This window comes from Mauremys reevesii, linkage group 4 (genome assembly GCF_016161935.1).
Source record: "Mauremys reevesii isolate NIE-2019 linkage group 4, ASM1616193v1, whole genome shotgun sequence".
Taxonomy (NCBI): domain Eukaryota; kingdom Metazoa; phylum Chordata; order Testudines; family Geoemydidae; genus Mauremys; species Mauremys reevesii.
The window spans coordinates 116,152,416-116,171,217 of record NC_052626.1 but is presented as its reverse complement, the minus strand read 5'-3'; the positions used below and the strand labels follow the sequence as shown (position 1 = coordinate 116,171,217).

The window sequence follows — 18,802 nt, the reverse complement described above, 5'->3', positions numbered from 1 at the left end:
TCTTTTCCTTAAGCAGGAATCTGTAACTTTTGTGCAGACTAGACGGCCAATATCACGCCGTGTCGTGGATAAATGACCCCGCTGTGTTTGGATCAGAATCACACGAGGCCCCTTTATTACGAGCATGCCGGGCGGACCAGCAAATTGGCTTACCCTGAATAGAGATTTTTCAACAGGTTTTATAGCAAAACCCCACAATTTGTGGGTCCTTGTTCACATGATTGCCATAACTGGAGAAATGCTGTGCAGTGAGTGAGTGGAGCCCTGACTGTGTTTTAAAGAAAATGACCCAGAAGGTGCCTCCAAGTTTTCCACTCCAGCTGTAAGCAGGTTATTTTCTTTAAAACACAGTCAGGGGCTCCACTCAACTGCACAGCATTGAACACGGTCCCCCCTTGCACTAAATGTTCTTGGCTTAGGCACAGACATTGCACAGCAGAACCTCTGGCAATCACTGTATTTAATCAGCTTTCCAAACCCAGCTCAGCACATAGGCCCCAGAGCTTGTGGTTTATATCCACTGAAGTCCAAGGCACTCAGTCGTGGGGCTGTTGGCCTGGCGCATCTATGACACGGCCCTCGCAATCTTCACAAAGCTTTTCCTCAGGCAGTGCTTAAGGGCAGCATAAATAGCAATGCGCATAATAGTCTGCGTGACTTTTTACGCCACAACGTGGCACTGGCTCAGTTAGTTCTATGCCAAGCCTCCTCCGAAACCCCTCATGGCCATCATCCTCAGAGTCCTCTTCAACAATTTGTATCGGCATTGAGCAAAACCGAGGTGGGCCCAGTTCATCTTCCCTGCTTGATGCAATGCTGTCCAGGGCTTCCAGGCTGTCTAGAAAGGCATTGTCGAGCTGTTGAGAGATTTTCAGAACAGAAACAGTGTAAGCGCCACAGTGTTTGTTTTTAGATTTACACAACTCCTGGTTCTCATCTGCTAAGAAGCGATTGCTTCTTAATCATTCATTTACCTGTGTGACATCTTTACCATTCACCTTGTCCACCGGTGACTCCCCCCAGCCTCAATCGCATTCCACCTCTAAGTGGATGGACAAAGAGAGGTCACCATGCTCATTGGGGTGTCTCACAAGCAGTTGGGTTTGGGGTTCTGGTTCCGGTTTATCCATCAATTGCTGGGCCGAAGGGCTCCCCTCGGTCACTCCCTCCTCCTCCTCCTCCTCGGCACTGTCGCTGATGTAGCGCTTTCTCCGTGGATAGTCAAAGACCCTTGGGATGAAGACAGTCTGAAGTTCTCACGGGGATGGTGAAGGAGTCCAGGTTTCCTCTCAGCAGCCTTCCCACGATTTCTAAACCATGTGTCCTTGGTAAGAAATGGCCTCATCTGTCCGGCGCTGGGACTTAAGGGGTAATGGTGCTGCACTCTGATTGGCAGAGGGCCTTGGGAGGAGTTCTTAGTGGGGTCATACGGCCCACTTCCGGACGGGTCACCCTGCCCCGTAATTCTCCCTGATTGGTCAAAATCTCCTCTTAGGGCAGTCCTATCAGGTCAAACCCATCCTAATTGGTAGATGGCGGTCGGAGGAGTTCTTAGAGGGGTCACACGACCCACTTCTGGATGGGTCACCCCACCTCGGAACTCACCCTGACTGGTCAAATCTCCTCTCAGGGTGGTCCTTCTGGGATGAAACCCATCCTGATTGGTAGAGAGTGGTGGGAGGAGTTCTTAGAGGGGTCACATGACACACCTTGCTTCCAGTCATGTGGCCACCTTGACCCCGGAGTTAAACCCCCCCATGGGGCGGGACTTCCGGTGACAGGTGGGAGAGACTAAGGGGTCAACGGGTAGGGCTTGGGAGGGTCAAGGGGAGGGGTTAGGGTTTGATTGATGGTGGCGTTCCTGATAAATACCAAGATTACATGGATAACGTGGAAAGAAATGTGGACTCGTTACTCTGCACCGGGACTATGACTGCCCTATTGACCTACCACCTTGGTTGAAAGCTGCTTTTCCCTGTATTTATGCATTGTTGGGACCAGAATTAGTGGATCTCCCTGCGTGCAGTCATGAAAACCGGTCCTAAGAGCAGGCCCTTTTGGGGAAGAAGAAATGTGGGACTCTGCTACGCCTCTCTTTAGACAATCAGCTCCTGAACAAAGTGATCATTTGAAACCATGACCCTCTGCTGCGAATCCCACAATTGTTGGCTCACAGGAAATCTGCAAAGGGTTTCATCAAACTTCATCTGCAAGGATTTCCAATCTAACCTCGTTTGGCCAAGAGACAAATTGAAGACAGATTTCAAAACAGACGATGGACATTTTAACGGTCTCATATGCTAGTTGAGCTAACTAAGGGTCCCCTGACCTTGAAACACTTCATCAGTGATGTATTTGGGGACAGTGTCATCTATTCGGGTGAAATATGTCTCTTTTGGAGAACCCAGAGCATCACACGCAGCACATCCGAACCTGGAGAGGTTTCAGCAGCATGGTCTCAACACAGAAGTGGAAAAGCGGAAGCTCCAGCCAACTCTCCACAGAGTTTTGGGGTACATCCTCTCCCAGAAGATGTTACCATTAATGCAAATAAGGTGGAAGCCATTGATAAATGGGGCGGTTGGAAGTCCTCAAGAAGTGCCTAGACTTCACTCATCCTGTGAAATCGAGACGGCTGGCTCTCAGTGATGCTTAGACAGAAAACCACGCACCCCACACAGAGGTTGGAACCACCCACTGCCCAGTTGTCCTGAGGAGCCATGATGTCTCCAGGAGCTGGGTAAAGGCACAGGGATCAGCCTCTCAAAGGTAGGGAGGGTTGTGTGAGGAGAGGGTCTAAGAGAGGAGGATCATGGGCTAGGCTCTGTATTTGGGCTTGGCAGGGATCAAGAGAAGGGAGAGGGCTGTTAGAGGGCAATGCGAGGTGGGAGGGGGTTGAGATGGGGCAAGGCCTGAAAAGTTCAGCTGCTTTAGATCAACTGTGCCAGAGAATCACTGGTTGAAGTGACTGAAAGCTCTGAGCTGGGGCTGGCCAAAATCCTCCTCCTCAGATGGGAACATCCCAAAAGTCTGTAGAAGCTCAGCCTCTGAGGTGAACATTGTGGCCCTAACCTCTCTCTGCTCTATACCTCACAGGATTCCAGCCAGCTGTTCCAATGCAGGAGGAAAACTGTGCCACCGAAGTCTCCCAGCACCTGGTCAGTGAAGTGCCACTTAACCCCGCTGTGATGCACAGACCTTGCCCTGGCTGGCTGCACAGGGCTGAATTTCACCCGCCAGAGCGTAAGGAAATAATTGTCTGAAAGCCTTTTCTTTTGGATGTCTGTCTAGTGGGAAAGAACCATGGGATTTTTAGCCTGTTTTGCCCCATGCCTGGTGCTTCAATGATGCAGAGATGTGCTGATGCATTGGTTGATTTCCACCTTTAATCTACTCTCTTCTTCTCTTTTAACAGGTATTCTAAGGGTCCCCCGTGCATCATATGGGCATTCTTGAGTGTGCAGATTGCATCAGACCTGCACCTGAATAATTAATAGTGACTGAAATATGCAGACACTAAAGTTCTGCAGCCAAATTCTCAGAAACCTTCCTCTTCAATGTAAGATCAGGATTTTGGTTTAAATTTATTTTTATTTTAAAAATTGCTAAGCAGATGCTACACTGTAAGAAGAGGAAAGAGAATCAAAACTGAAAGATTGTTACTAAAACCAGTGAACAACTGCAGAGAATGGAGACCCGCAAAGCAGACAAATGAATACTGTGAGTAAATAACCTGAAAGCAAATGGGGAAGAAAACCTCATCTGGGTAATTGTGGCTCTTGGGGCAAAAATCGGGTTCCTGGTACGTAGCCTGGCTGAGATCATCCCTTTACCTGAATCCCAGACCTGGAATTCCAATGTCATTCTCTGTGTGGTGTCCTTATTTTATTCCTAGGGAAAGGATCCCCAAAGGAGGTGTAAGGATCCGGGACTCTAGTGTCTGCCAGAAGCTTCAGCCACCTTCACAGGTAGAAGTCACTGGCTTTCCTACAATGCCGCTAGTGCTCTTCCTGCTCTCCAGATCTGCTCCTCCAGCAGGACAGAGACACCCCTTAACTCCCGAGTCCTGATTTCCTGCCATTCAAGGGGCTGAGGGTTTGCATTGCCCCACCCCAACCATCTGAGACTTTTCCTATGGGAATCTCCTAGAGCAGGGGAGAAATCTGTTCTTTCATTAGAACCAGTCTGCTCAGTAAATCCACCCACACTGACCTCATCTCAGATGCTTTGTTTATCCAAGATTAGTGGTATCTTAGGAAAACCCTTAGTGTGTTGGGGTGTGAGGTGGAGCAGGGGATGCAGGAGCACCAGCAGATTCCCTGAAGAACACCACCCTGTCTTTCTCTGGTCAGGTTAGAGCTCACCGCCCATTGCGGAGGTGAAGACCGGATGGGAGCTGCTGGATTGACCTTGATGTGCCATGTCAGGACCTACATCTCAGGGGTGGCCAGCAGCAGATGTAACACGTGTGTCCAGGAATGGGCCAAATAACCTACATTGAGAGGTAAGTAAAATCATGACCACATGTAGACATCACAGGAATTGATGGGGATTGACCCAGGGTCCTTCAGCACAAGCCCCTCTCACTCACTGTCAACAAATCCAGCTCAACCCACTAGACCACACCCCATTCCAGAGCCCCAGAACCCAGGAGCCCTGATTCTCAGACCCGGGCCTCACATCACAAGGCCAAACCTCCTCCCATTATGGGCGCTGCAGAAGGGACCATTGGCAAAAATACCTCTGCATTCCTCTGTCAGAGACTGCGGCCACGGGTGACAAGTGAATGAGCTGAGATCTCCCTGTGGGAATACGAGGGCTGCACATTTGGGGTTTCACAGGGATCCTCTGGCAGCCATTGACAGAGTGTTCCTGGCAGGAGATTTTCCATCTCTTACAAAGGGTTTCTGTTCCCACAGATCTCAGCCGCCAGCAGAATGCGGGAGAGCCGAGTGCTGATGGGCCAGAGGGTCCCAGAAGTCGCTGTGCAGCAGGGGCAGTGTCTGCAGTCACCGTGGCCACACCCTGCGCTCCAGACAATCCAGGCTGGTTCCTGTATTGCAAAGGGGACTTTGGCTTGGGGAATTGGTGCTGGTGCATGTGTCCACAACTGGGATGTTTTTCTGAGGCTACTCCATGGTCCATGAAGCGCCATGAAAGCAAGAGGAGAATGGACTTTAGAGAGAGAGACGGGACCTCTGCGGAGCTGCTGCAGTCAAACATCCACAGCCAGAAGAGAGACGATGGGAAACACGCTTCACTGGCTGGCCACAGCCGCAGCAGCTGTCTCTGAAAGCTCTGCTCATGCTCCAGCCAACAGAGGCAGGACGAAGAGCCACACAGGGAGAGCCTGGGTTGCAATTAGCAAGTCGCAGTTTTTTCAGTGGATTATGCTGCCCAGACCGTCTATTTCCTGCAATGTGCACATCCAGCCTCCCTAGCTGACCTCAATGGGAGTTAGGTTCTCCGTGCCCACAGGACAGGGCTGGCCTTACCATGAGGCGAACTGAGGTGGCTGCCGCAGGTGCCAAACTGTGGCAGGGCACCACTAGGACCCAGAGCGTAGAAAATTGTGTCTGGTGCTGGTGCATATGTTTTCTCTCTGCTGTAGATGCACAGAGATGGTGGAGTGCTGTGCTGGAGGAAGGGGGCACAAGAGACATAACAGGCAGGCAGGAGAAAAGGGGAGAGGGAATAACAGAAAGCAGCAGGAGCTGCAGGGAGAGAGAGGAGGAGGAGCCTCTAATGTTCCTCTCGAGCACCCCCAGGAGTCTGGACTAACACCAGCTTGTCAGGAAGCTTCCTATTTCCTGCTGCTTCCCTGAACCCGCTTGAGGAGAACAGGCAGTCAACTGAAGTAGTAGGAGCCGAGTAGGCCCTTAAGATGCTGATATCTTCCCTCATTCAGACCCTGCTACCAGCCCGCTTATTTGTCCCCTGCCACTCTAGCTGGCACAGAACAGCAGTCATGAGTGAAAGAAGAAAACCCCCCTGTGAGGCAGCATTCAGAAAAAGAAAGAAAGCAAAGGAAGCTTTTCTGTCTAAGCAGGAAGGAGCTCTCCTGAGATACATAGACAAAAATGTTCATGGTGAGCCTTCTGGCCCCAGTGAGGATGTGAGTGGTGAGGAGATGCCTGATCTTCCAGGTAGTCAGAGTGCAGGAGACCTGGCAGCTACTGCAGCATCCATATCTCCATCTCAGATGGATGTAACCATGCACATTCCTGAAGAAAAGTATAGCTCAGAGAAGAGTGTGGTGGAGGCACAAGAAACAGCTGCTGCTGAGTTCAGTTCCTTAAATCTAGATGATCCAGGACTGTGGACCCACTTGAGCAGTAGCCTGAGGGACTTCCTTGTACTGCCTGGGCCACAGCAAGTGAAAAACTTCACATTCCCCAAAGACAATGAAAATAGAAGTTTCCATCCAACACATTCCTGGTGTGAAATCCCCAATGGTGACAAAGTGGAGAGGCCATGGCTTATGAACTCAAAAACCCAGAATACTGCATACTGTTTTTGTTGCAAACTCTTCTAGTCTAATGTTCCAGCCACACTGAGTTCTACAGGAACAAAGGACTGGACAAATCTGGCTAGAAATGTGGCATGCCACGAGAAGGCAGCAAATCAGCAGAGAGCATTCCACAGGTGGAAAGAGCTTGAGATGAGCCTAAGGTTAAAGGCCACCAGAGATGATGAGCATCAAGAGAAGATTGCATCAGAGTTCTGAAAAGGTTTTTTGCCATTGTGAGGGGGCTTGCTACCCAAAACCTAGCACTGCGGCACTTCAGATCAGCTGCATGTGCCAAACAATGGAAACTTCTGCATAGAACCTCCTCACCACACAAGTTCCCCAACCCACCACCCTTTCTTTAATCATAATAATAATTCATAATAAATAAATGACTATTCATCAGAAGAAAGAAAGAACATTCTAGTTCTTACATCTCCTGCTTTCTTTGTATGTGTCAGTCTTCCTTAGATCATAGGGGCTTTGTATCAGGAGTGTCCTTACTTTCCTGTCTCGTAAAGCGCACACTAGTGACACTGACCAGATAAAAAATGGAGACATCACATGCACACAAAAATAACCTAGCCCTTTGTTATGGAGACTGTTCTCCTCAGTAAAGCACGCTATAAACATTAGGAAATGCACAGAGGACTAAAAGGCTGCAAAGTGAAGCACTCTCAAGTTAGGAAATACCAGAATGAGCATTGCCTGTGCAACATTAACTCTGCAAGAAATGAGGCAGGGATCCTACAGGCCAAAGACTCCTTCAATACACAGCCCCAGAGCATAAACCCCTGTGCACTGAATAAGAAAGGGGTCCCGTGGGAAAAAAATACTATGGGATCATGTCATTAAAGCCTGCATCATCCTGCAAATGCACAAGAGGACGGAATTGAGGGTGCCAGGGCAACACTTCTTTGGACATTTGCTAACCTGAGAATGCTTCACTTTGTAACCTTTCCATCCTGTTTAAAAGCCTTGACTTTGTATTTCCTAATGATTTTATTGATGAAAGCAAATGTGAGTAACATTAAATGAAGGGTTTTTGTTTGTTAATTTCCTTTTTTTTTTAATAGAAAGAAAATCTTTCATCTCTGTGCTGTGTAACGGGATGACCCCCCCTCCTGCTCCAGCCTGGAAGGGGTTGGAAAAGCCCTGCAGAGGGCTGGGCAAGGTAAAACCCTGGCTGATTGGGGGAAGTGGCTGCAGCTGGGGCCATGCCCCAAACTGAGCGACAGGGCCTTATAAGAAGGCCAGGGACACTGAAAGGATCAGTCTCTCTCTCGCTCTTGCTTGAAGGGCCTGGGTGGAGCTGGGCTGGGGAGCTCCTGCCTGGAAAGCCCCAGGCTGTGGCCTAGCATAAGGCCAAGAGGTCCTGGGGGTTGCAGAGGGCAGCCCAGGGGTAGGCCAAGGCAGCAGGTCCAGACCCTCCTTGCTGGTGATGAGTGGCTGATCCTGCAGCCTGCCCCAGGGCGTGGGGGCTAGACGATGACTGGCAGTAGCTGTATACTGATGTGAGGTGGGGATAGTGGGTTGGAGGTTCCCCAAGGAGGGGAGACCCTGAGACTGAGGGGTTACTGCAGGCAGGGCCAGCTCCAGACACCAGCCTACCAAGCAGTGCTTGGGCCGCACCTTGGGACCGGGCAGCACTGAGGGGAGGGTTGTTTTGTTTTGGTTTGGCCGGGCGGCACTGGGGGAGGCGGGCTTGGGAGATGTGGTGCCATGCTGGGGACTTGAGCAGCGTGGCGCTCGGCTGGGGCAGGCTTCAGTGGCACGGCGCTGGCGGGTGCGGGGGACTGGGGTGGTGCGATGCAATGCTCGGGGGCGGGGACTTGGGCGGTGTGACGCTGGGGCGGGCGGCGCGATGCTCGGGCGGGGCGGCGCTTTGTTTTCGCTGGGATGGCAAAATGTTAGAGCTGGCCCTGGCCACGGGACTTCCGCGCTCGGCCGGGGGAGCGGGACCGCGAGGTTGAGGGGCTCCAGCAGGGAGAGTGGGACTGGGGGGTTGAGGTGCTCCGGCTGGGGGAGCGGAACGGCGGAGTTGTGGGGCTCCGGCTGGGAGAGTGGGACCGCGGGGTTGCGGTGCTCTGGCCGCAGTGGTGGGGCAACAGGACTTCCGCGCTCGGCCGGGCGAGCGGGACCGTGGGACTTGCTGCGCCCAGCACGGGAGTGGGACGGCAGGGTCCCTGGGTTCTGCTGGGGAGCGGGGCTGCAGGATTGTATAGTTGAGATTATTTTTTCCAACGTGCATCGCTTTGCATTTGTCAATGCTGAATTTCATCTGCCATTTTGTTGCCCAGTCACTCAGTTTTGTGAGATCCCTCTGTAACTCCTGGCAGTGTAATTTGAACTTAACTATCTTGAATAATTTTGTATCATCTGGAAATTTTGCCACTTCACTGTTCATCCCCTTTTCCAGATTATTGATGAATATGTTGAACAGCACAGATCTCTGTACAGATTTTTGAGGAACCCTGCTGCTCACCTGTCTCCATTGTGAAAAAAAACCTGATTGTTTATTCCTACTCTTGTTTCCCATCTTTCAACCAGTTACTGATCTATGAAAGAACCTTCCCTCTTAGTTCAGGGCTAGTTAGTTTCCTTAAGAGCATTTGGTGAGGGACATTGTCAAAGGCTTTCTGAAAATCCAAATACACTGTATCCACTGGATCCGCTTTATTCATGGGCTTATTGACTCCCTCAGAGAATTCTCATACATTGGTGAGGCCTGACTTCTGTTTACAAAAGCCATTGACTCTTTCCCAGCAAATCATGTTTATCTATGTGTCTGATAATTCTGTTTTTTTACAATAGTTCCTTCCAAATTGGCCTATAATTGCAGGGGTTGCCTCTAGAGACCTTTTTGAAAAATTTGCATTACATTATCTGCCTGACAGAATAATCCTTGGGTTGTAGAAAGCAGGTATAGCGAACTCCATACTATCCTCCTGCCTCCATGTAGGGGGTGTGGAGAAGCATGGAGATCTATGTCTGGGGCAGAGTGCATGGTGTGCCACCTATCCTAGGCCAGCACAGCATCTGGGCTAACCTAGGCCTGTGAGGAGTGGGTGTGAGGAGCCTGTGCAGCACTGAGAGCTGAGATCAGGCTGCTTCCATGGAGAGATTCTGTGAGCTGGATTTTGCGGCCCCTGCTACCTGTGAGTGCTGAGTAGCCCCACAGCGATCAATAGAACTGTTCGTGTCAGTCATCGCTCCCCACCCTGAGCAAAGTCTGCACAATCCAGCCCTTTACGTGCAGAAAGGACATTGCTGTCCCGGCCCAGAGCTCGCACGCAGGGTGACTGGGGTGTGGGGGGAGCAGTCTAGGCTACAGACTGCACCAGTGATGCACCACCCCGCCCCCAAGTGAATCACACCCACTGTCAGTAAGTTCTGGCAGGGCAGTGACAATGACACAGATCCTGTGGGCTCTGGCAGGCAGCTGGGAAAGACCCCAGTGGTGGGCAGCACAGTGACAGGGACTGTGGGCTCAGGCTTCATGTCTGCAGAGAGAATTAGCATGTCCTTTTCTCTCCTTATTTTCCCCATGGGTTCACCCATGTTGCATTAACTACAGGAATGCGGGCAGAGCTGAATGCTGTGAAAAAGATAAAACCCAATCTAGACATAGAATTATAGACAAGGTATCGAGTGGGAGCCACTGCACCAACACGGCTCTGGCCTGGCTGCCCTGCCACTAGCTGGGTCAGCAGCCAGGAACAGATGAGAACCTGGCCCTCCTAAGAGGGATCCCACCATTCCGAGACTCCATCATCCTGGGATCCAATGTGGAATTATGATTCTGTCCCAATCGCTCAGTCACTCTTTGTTGTATGTTTCTTCCTCCCACCCTTCCAGTTTTACACAATCCCACAGCTATTGATGGCTTTCTGTGTCCATCTCCAACATTTATTTATGCCAGATGTTCGTTTCTGTGTCAGTTTGGCTGGAGTCCAACCAAGCTCATGAATCAAGAACTGATGCTGTACTTCAGAGTTTGTATTTCTTGCCAAAGTTTGTTCTGTTCTTGTGCACAAGAATTTTCCCATTGTCCAAGGCTGGGGGAGTCCTCAAGGATGCTTCCCAGCCCACTTTCTCAGGGTCCCAGTTTCTTATTCATTATGGTCAAAAAGCTTGCGCAGGCAGAATGATAGTTTGGGCAGCTAAAAGAGGGTTCATTTACCCTTCTCTGGGTGCTCATGGCTTTATCAGAAATGTGCTGTAGGTGGCCACAAAGAACTGTGAAGATTCATTTGGGAGTGGAAAATAAAGAAGCAGGACAGGGAGATGATTAATGGCCAATCACCCAGTTGCATGTGCCTGGACAGATGCTGCTGGCTGTTCTAATTATGCCTGGTGCACGATTAATTTAGCAGGCACAAGTGAAGACATTTACTTCTGTCATAAACAGATAGTTAAGGGTTAATGTCTCTTTTACCTGTAAAGGGTTAAGAAGCTCAGTAAACCTGGCTGACACCTGACCAGAGGACCAATAAGGGGACAAGATACTTTCAAATCTTGGTGGAGGGAAGTCTTTTTTGTTTGTGTTCTTTGTTTTAGGGGTTGTTCGCTCTCGGGACATGAGAGGGACCAGACATCCATCCAGGCTCTCCAAATCTTTCTGAATCAGTCTCATGTTTCACATGTGTAAGTACCTAGTCAGGAAGGCATGTTAGTCTTATGTTTGTTTTCTCAATCTGTAAATGTTTCTTTTGCTGGAAGGATTTTTACCTGTTTGCTGTAACTTTAAACCTGAGGCTAGAGGGGATTTCTCTGGCTATATACATTTAAATACCCTGTAAGCATTTCCCATCCTGATTTTACAGAGATAAGTTTTACCTTTTCTTTTTCTTTAATTAAAAGCTTTCTTTTTAAGAACCTGATTGATTTTTCTTTGTTTTAAGATCCAAGGAGTTTGGATCTGTGTGAAGCCTCTCAAGGCAACCCAGGGAGGGGAAAGTCTGGGGGGAAAAGGATGGGGGAATGGTTAATTTCTCCTTGTGTTAAGATCTAAAGGATTTAGATCTGTGTTCCCCAGGGAAGGTTTTGGGGGGAATGGAAAGTGTACCAAAACACTATATTTTTGGTTGGTGGCAGCGCTATCAGATCTAAGCTAGGAATTAAGCTTAGAAGGGTATATGCAGGTCCCCACCTTTTGGACGCTAAAGTTCAGAGTGGGGGAGGAAACCTTGACAACTTCATAGCCACTCACTTGCTCTCACAGCTACAACGGAGCCACAGACCCTAGTACGCATTGATTAAAATACCCCCAAACACACACTTTGGGTCTGAGTGAAACACATAGAGCTGAGGTGTGCTTGGCCTGGGCAGAAGATGAACCTGAGCTTTATCTGGCTCTGAGCAAAATAGAGTTAGAAGAAAATATACATTTTAAAAGCAGGTCATGTGGGAGAGGGGAGGGCTGGAGATAGTAGGGGGCTGTAGCCCAAGAGCCACTTGACTAAATGAGTCCAAGTTTCAACCAACAACTCCACCCTAGCAATTTTCAGGCCAATCTGCTACTGCACATGGATTTTTAAATGCTTGGAAAAATCAGCTGTAAACTGCAACACAGGCTTAGCTATGGGGCAGCTCTTTTCCCTCCATAACTGAAAAGGGGCCTCTGGGAGAATCCTAAACTACGTTACAAAGGGTGACTATAGGTGAAGAGCCATTACACACCCAGTGGGCACTTGTGCAGCATTCCCACACCATACGATTGTGTAAACAGAAATTTGGAAAGTCTTGAAAATAATCCTGGGGAGTGAGGAAATTGTAGGGATAGTCCAAGAACTATTGGAGAAGTTATTGGCCATGAAATCTGAGCATTCTATGCATGCAGAGACAGAATGCGATAGGCCCTGTCTGCCTCCAGGTGTTGCTTGGTGACTGATAATGCTTAGCTGAAGAGTAACTAGCAATGAGAGTGCCAAGAAGGTGTCACCCACCTGTTTCCTTATGCTCCTTGTCTCTTCTTGGCCTCTGGGGGTTACCAAGTATGTTTGTCTTGTGATTAAAAAATGTTTCTTCACTCTGAGGAGCCTACACTGGATTTTTTAGTGTATGAATTCATAGCAATTGAAGCAGGCCATGCAGTAGATTATCCTGCTAATCCTGGATTGGTTTATATGGTAATTCCTCTGTTGCGAGGCAAGTACAAATTCTGCCTCAGTTACATCTGTGTAATGCCTCGGATGCAAAGAAGTTATGCCTGGACAAGACCCATGATCTTCCTGCCAGTGCAGGGTTGTTCCTGCAAAAGCCAAAGGGGCTGCACAGGGGTAACTCAAGGTGGAATTTGACCCTAACACACTCTGTGTGATTCTCCCTGCACGGCCCCATCCTCAGACAACTGCGCTTCAGCAAAGCTGGTGTGACGAGCCTATTAAACCTTACTAAGGAATTTCACTCACTCTGTAGGCCTAATACTGCTGCCATTGAGTCAATGCACATCTCATTGACTGCAGAGGGACAGGAATGGGCTGTAACGGGTGTGTGTGTGCAAAATTCAAACTGGCTTAACAAACTGTTGTGGTCTTATTTAGCCCTTCCTTGCTACACCTGCAGAAGGAGTGAGGCTTGGAGGGAAGGGTTAAAAGGGGATTGCCCAGCTAAGGTAAGAGCTGGCTGAGAGGGAGCCTAAACCCCTTGCTCCCAGAGTGAGAGAAGTCTGCCCGGGCCCAGGACCTGACTAGAGATAGCTGCCTGCCAGAGCCTCGCTGAGGGAAGGGAGGCCTCCTGTGGGGCTAGTGTTCGATTGTTACCAGTGACTTGCCTGTGGGTGCTGAGCAGGCTGCAGGTGCCCCTCCTCATGTAACAGCCAAACACAGAGCTGACTAGGGACCCAACAGTGCTCTGTAGCAACAACTTGAGCAACCAGGTCACCCCAGCTTTGTAGGTCTGAACCAAAGCCCACCAAAGTCGAACTGAGTCTTTCCATTGATGTTAATGGGAGTTGAATTCAGTCATATGTGACAAAGGTACCTCAGGAGCAGGGGCGGCTCTAGAGCCCAGCGGGGCAAGCACCCGCCTGGGGCGGCCCTTTCCCAGGGGGGCGGCAGGCTGGGCCGGTGGACCTGCCGCAGTCATGCCTGCGGGAGGTCCACCGGAGCCCCGGGACGACCGGACCTGCCGCAGGCATGACTGCGGACGGTTCGCTGGTCCCGCGGCTCGGCTGGACCTCCCGAGGCATGACTGCGGCAGCTCAACCGGAGCCGCCGGACCAGCGAACCGTCCGCAGCTGCGGGGGCGGTCCAGCTGAGCAGCGCGACCAGCGGACCTCCGCAGTCATGCCCGCAGCAGGTCCGCTGCACCCGCTGCTCGGGGCGCCCCGGGCATGAGTGCTTGGGGCGGCCAAATTTTTAGAGCCGCCCCTGCTCAGGAGTAACCTTCAAGTCACACCTGCATCAGTCTCTTCTTAGGATGTGACTGGGCTGGTTCGGCGCTTACTTTGAAGATGGTGTTTTCCTCTGACTCTAAAGCAGAAGCCAGGGTGAGTCGGGGTGTGATGGTCTCGATCTTGGGCTGTGAGAGAACATCCCCATCCCCAGAGTGTCCCATGTTCTATGCAGTCAGGTTCCTCTTCCAAACAGAGCATGTGGCAACACCAGAAGATAGGAGATCCTAGCTGCATTTTGTAATGGTTACAGAGTAGGGTGACCAGACAGCAAGTGTGAAAATCAGGACAGAGGGTGGGAGGTAATATGAGTCTATATAAGAAAAAGACCCAAAAATCGGGACTGTCCCTATAAAATTGGGACATCTGGTAACCCTATTACAGAGAGTGCCCTGTTCCATGGCTGCCCCTCTCCCTGCGCACCCGGCTGTGATCTGTGTCCCTTTGTGCTCCCCACCCCATGGCCCTTTTTTGTAAATGATTGTTGCCCGGCCTGTGGTCGGCAATGGGAACATCTTTGCCTTTGTGTGATATGGCAGGTCACCCCAGGATCCTGTTTCATTGCAGGCAGCATGTGACAATCACTGAGTGGTGCAGACAGGAGATGTGGAGAGAGCAGAGAGTGGCCAAAGCAGCTGACTGGATTAACGGGTGAAGTGGGGCCCCTCGAGAACTGGCTGGGATTTATCAGGAGGGGAGTGACGTTTTCACAGGGCACAATGTGAATACTGCACGGTGCAGATGTAGGGGTTTTCCACTGCATGTGCCATGGCAGTCAAAGCTTTTGCAGAGAGAGACATTTCCCTGCCTACTTTTTCAGCATTTGCCTTAGGAGCTGCTTGGGCTGGTTCTGCTTGAAGCCAGCAGATCCCTCTCACCCCTGGTCTACTCTCATGTTCCCCATGTAGCAGTAACAGGGCCCTCAGTTCAGGGATTATAACATCCCTTCCCACTGCACCCGAGGCAGCGAATGAACAGAGGGGAGTGCGGGGTGTTTGCAGGGCCCACATCTTTGGCTCTTTCTGATCCCCAAAGGGGCTTCTGTCTGCACTTATGTATTTCTGGTGTGAAACCCACTGGAGAATCAGGATGGCACAATTTAGGGGGTTGGCTCCATGAGAGAATGCTACAAGGTTAATTTAAACCAGATTTCAGAGAGGCTGGAATGCAGGATGATGGGTAAGTCTGATGATGAAGGGCTGGACTGGGAGTTGAGACTATTGGGTTCAGTTCCTTCCTCTACCAGTGCGACCTTGGTCAAGTCACTTTGGCTGAGGTCCATGAAGATATTCAGGATCCAAATTTCCATGGTAATCAATGGATCTGGGCATTAGTCCATCTGTGCTTCAGTTCCTCATTTGTAAAAGGAGGATCCTACTGCCCTACCTCACAGGGGTGTTGGATGAGAAACCAATAAAAATATTGTGAGTTGCTCAGATACTAGGTGGACCTGCTAACATTTGCAAGCAGAGAACCAGTAGTTTCCATTTATAGATATGTGCGTAAATATGTCAGGGGCCTCACGACCCGCAGCTTCCGCCATTTGCCTCTCACCCCTCAGTCCTCCCATGTGTCTCTGCTGCCTCATGGTACCCATACCTGCCTGGCCCTCCATTTACCTGTTACAGCTCATGTGCTTCTGCTGCCCCTCCCATTGTGTCCTTCAGCCACGTGTCTTTGCAGCCGCGTGCTGGGGGAGGTGTGGAGCAGCACTGCCCCAGGGTGAGGTCAGGGAGCAATTCTGGGTTTGCAGGAGGAGCATCACCTTCATATTGGTGCACATAATAAAATGCATGTGGTGGGGCTGGGGATGAGGAGTTGGGGGTACGGGAGAAGGCTCAGGCCTGGGGCTGGGGGGGGGGGGTGGGGGCTCTGTTTTGGGGTTACGGCTGGGGGGTGTGCTTGTAATGCGGGGCTTGGGGTGCGGGCGGAGGCTCCTGGCTGGGGCAGAGGTGGGGGTGCAGGCTTGGGGGTGGAGCCAGGATGCGGGGTTGGGGGTGCAGGCTGCCTCAGGGCTGCAGTGGGGAGAGAGGACTTCCCCCAGCCCTCTCTCATCGCACTAGCTCGGGGCCAGGGGAGAGGTGCCTCTTCCCACCATGGTAGCTCCAGAAGGGCCGGGCCAAGGAGGGGGCCCTCTTCCCGGCCTTGGCAAATCCGAGCTGGTCCATGCTGGGGGAGAGGCATCTCCCCGCTGCAGCCCTGAGCCCCTGCCTGGGGCTTAATAGGCAGCTGCATGGCCATGCATCTAAGGCCTGGTCTACACTGGGGGGGGTTCGAACTAAGGTATGCAAGTTCAGCTACGCGAATAGCGTAGCTGAACTCGAAGTACCTTAGTTTGAAGTACTTACCCGTCCTCACGCCGCTGATCGGTCCGCGCTCTCTGCCGACTCCGCCACCGCCGTTTGCGGTGGTGGAGTTCCGGAGTCGACGGGAGCATGTTCAGAGTTCGATATATCGCGTCTAGATGAGACGCGATATATCGAACTCCGAGAAGTCGATTGCTACCCGCCGACCTGGCGGGTAGTATGGACGTACCTTTAGAGGGAACTTAGGTTGCAACACCCCATCAGAACACCCAGGAGGAAAATGAATAATTTTCTATTCAGTGGTTTGTGCTGAATGAGGCCTGGGGCCACACATTGAGTCAGCAGGACAAAAACACAAAAGAACAGCTTACAAGAAGTGGAAGATTGGACAAATAACCAGGGAGGAGTATAAAAGTATTGTTCAGGCATGCAGGTGTGAAATCAGGAAGGCCAAATCACACTTGGAGTTGCAGCTAGCCGGAGATGTTAGGAGTAACAAGAAGGGTTTCTTTAGGTATGTTAGCAACAGGAAGAAAGTCAAGGAAAGTGTGGGCCCCTTGCTGAATGAGGGAGGGAACCTAGTGACAGAGGATGTGGAGAAAGCTAGTGTACTCAATGCTTTTTTTGCCTCTGTCTTCACAGACAAGGTCAGTTCCCAGACAGCTGCACTCTGCAGCACGGTATGGGGAGGAGGTGACCAGCTCTCTGTGGAGAAAGAAGTAGTTCAGGGCTATTTAGGAAAGCTGGACGAGCACAAGTCCATGGGGCCGGATGCGCTGCATCCGAGGGTGCTAAAGGAGTTGGCCGATGAGATTGCAGAGCCATTGGCCATTATCTTGAAAAATCATGGCGATCGGGGGAGGTCCCGGATGACTGGAAAAAAGCTAATGTAGTGCCCATCTTTAAAAAAGGGAAGAAGGAAGATCCAGGGAACTACAGGCCAGTCAGTCTCACCTCAGTCCCTGGAAAATCATGGAACAGGTCCTCAAGGAATCAATCCTGAACCACTTAAAGGAGGGGAAAGTGATCAGGAACAGTCAGCATGGATTCACCAAGGGCAAGTCATGCCTGACTAACCTAATTGCCTTCTATGACGAGATAACCGTCTCTGTGGATGAGGGGAAAGCAGTGGATGTACTATTTCTGGACGTTAGCAAAGCTTTTGATACAGTCTCCCACAGTATTCTTGCCAGCAAGTTAAAGAAGTCTGGGCTGGATGAATGGACGGTAAGGTGGATAGAAAACTGGCTAGATGGTCGGGCTCAATGGGTAGTGATCAATGGTTCCATGTCTAGTTGGCAGCCGGTATCAAGTGGAGTGCCCCAAGGGTCGGTGCTGGGGCCGGTTTTATTCAATATCTTCATTAACAATCTGGAGGATGGTGTGGACTGCACCCTTAGCAAGTTTGCAGATGACACTAAACTGGGAGGAGTGGTTGATACGCTGGAGGGTAGGGCTAGGATACAGAGGGACCTAGACAAATTAGAGGATTGGGCCAAAAGAAATATGATGAGCTTCAACAAGGACAAGTGCAGAGTCCTGCACTTAGGACGGAAGAATCCCATGCACTGCTACAGACTAGGGACTGAATGGCTAGGCAGCAGTTCTGCAGAAAAGGACCTAGGGGTTACGGTGGATGAAAAGCTGAATATGAGTCAACAGTGTGCCCTTGTTGCCAAGAAGGCTAATGGCATTTTGGGTTGTATAAGTAGGGGCATTTCCAGCACATCGAGGGATGTGATCATTCCCCTCTACTCAGCACTGGTGAGGCCTCATTTGGAGTACTGTGTCCAGTTTTGGGCCCCACACTACAAGAAGGATGTGGATAAATTGGAGAGAGTCCAGCGGAGGGCAACAAAAATGATTAGGGTGCTGCAGCACATGACTTATGAGGAGAGGCTGAGGGAACTGGGATTGTTTAGTCTGCAGAAGAGAAGAATGAGGGGGGATTTGATAGCTGCTTTCAGCTACCTGAAAGGGGTTTCCAAAGAGGATGGATCTAGACTGTTCTCAGTGGTAGAAGATGACAGAACAAGGAGTAATGGTCTCAAGTTGCAGAGAGGGAGGTTTAGGCTGGATATTAGGAAAAACTTTTTCACTAGTAGGGTGGTGAAGAACTGGAATGGGTTACCTAGGGAGGTAGTGGAATCTCCTTCCTTAGAGGTTTTTAAGGTCAGGCTTGACAAAGCCCTGGCTGGGATGATTTAGTTGGGTTTGGCCCTGCTTTGAGCAGGGGGTTGGACTAGATGACCTCCTGAGGTCCCTTCCAACCCTGAGATTCTATGATTCTATGAAAAGGATCCTGACTAGCTGTCCAGCCAGCAAATGGGGAAAAAATGGGATGTGATCAAGTGACATCAAAGACTATATCATGGTGCACATGCACAAGGGGGCTGAACTCCTGTCCCATGGGCATCCTTAATTCTGGCATTTCCTATCTTTTAAGTGCTTGAATCAGTAACCTTATGTTCTTGTAAAACAGGGATTTAATATTTGTTTTAATTTAATTTGATATAATATATGTGTGTGTCATTCCTGAGGGGGAGGCCGAGGGAGTCTGTGTGGGCTGGAGTTGTGAGAAGAGACTAATGG

At 50.5% G+C, this 18,802-nt stretch overlaps 1 long non-coding RNA gene across 1 annotated transcript; it reads left to right on the top strand.

The window, feature by feature from the left end:
- The first annotated feature begins 3,683 nt into the window (after positions 1-3,683).
- Positions 3,684-4,493, top strand: LOC120403864. The gene is made up of 3 exons (XR_005597763.1): positions 3,684-3,720; positions 3,896-3,968; positions 4,353-4,493. It is a non-coding gene; the product is annotated as an uncharacterized LOC120403864 (long non-coding RNA).
- The last annotated feature ends 14,309 nt before the right edge of the window (positions 4,494-18,802 follow it).